This window comes from Alosa sapidissima, chromosome 13, assembly GCF_018492685.1.
Source record: "Alosa sapidissima isolate fAloSap1 chromosome 13, fAloSap1.pri, whole genome shotgun sequence".
NCBI classification, from domain to species: Eukaryota; Metazoa; Chordata; class Actinopteri; order Clupeiformes; family Clupeidae; genus Alosa; species Alosa sapidissima.
The window spans coordinates 21,276,580-21,277,997 of record NC_055969.1 but is presented as its reverse complement, the minus strand read 5'-3'; positions in this window follow the sequence as shown (position 1 = coordinate 21,277,997).

Here is a 1,418-nt window from a genome sequence, read left to right as displayed (position 1 = left end):
TGGGCGGGCCTTCGAGGATTACGAGCGGTTAGCTCATCAGGCAAATGAATTGAATTTTGTTCATTTGTAGGCCTGCTTAAATGTACTCACTGAGTATTTCCTAATCTGAACTGGGACACGATTGCTATACCAATCAAATACGTGCAGGCGATGAGCACACCAACTGCTTTGATGCATTAAATGAGTGAATGTGGAGTCAAAATCATTATAAGCAATTCCTCAGCATTCCTCCAATGTACAGCAATCTGCTGCCCTAATTTGGGTGTCCATGTAACTTCCACGTTTATACACTAGAGGTCAGTATGGCATTGTTTTCTACAAATGATTTGGGCTGCTTACTTCAGAGATTTTTCAGTAGGCTATTCCTGAATGTTATTGTGTGAGGACATTTGCTTTGTGAACACACAGAAGGAATGCATTGAGCGAGTGAGAATGAGAGAATAACTGCGCAAACTATGAGTAATATTAGGTCAGGAATTGATTATTTTTCTCTGCGCACGGAAATGAATCACACAGAAGGCCACGCCGCCCGGCCCCGGTGGAACAATGGTGAGAGAGTGAAGTGACAGAGCGGCGCAGCGGGAGAGTGACAGGTCCCGACACTTACAGGAAACCTATAAGACAGACAGAACCGCTTCTCTACTGTTTCGGCCGTTGTTTTTTTAAGACATCAAAGAAATGTTTATTTAAAAAACAGAGTTGCCTTACAGCCTCAAAATATGCACGTCCATTCACATTCGTCAGTGCGTTTCTTTGTTTTAACGCTACAAAGAAGGAAGGCATTTATTTTTAGTGCATATTTTGCGGCCATATAATGGGACCACATACAATTAGGGCAGGGAGTAAACTAATCCCTTATGGAGCCACAGATCTTTGGAGTCAGTCCACATTTAGGGTCATTTGTAGTGGGAAGTGCATTGTATGCAACCAGAATGGTGTGTGAGCAAATTTCCAGATCTGCATTTCCGGTCCTCATGGCAAAAACAAATGAAGAATTCCAGCCAGTTGCAGTTGTTTACCACCTCAGTGCTGCAACTGCAGGATGGAGAGAGTTTCTGGAGTCGAGGGGAACACGTGTGTGTGTGTGTGTGTGTGTGTGTGCCATGTGTGTCTGTGTTTGTGTCTGTGTGCCTTGGTCTCTCTGTGTGTATGTGTATGTCCACTGGGTGTGTCCATGTGAGTATGGTTGTGTGAGTGTGTGTGTGTGTCTGTGTGCGTATGGTGTGTGTGTGTGTGTGTGTGTGTGTGTGTGTGTGTGTGTGTGTGTGTGTGTGTGTGTGTGTGTGTGTGTGTGTGTGTGCGTATGTGTGTGTGTGTGAGTATGGTGTGTGTATGTGTCTGTGTGTGTATGTGTATCTGACTGGGTGTGTTAGTACCCACGGGATGTGTTTGTGTGCATGTGTTTGTGTATGTGTGTG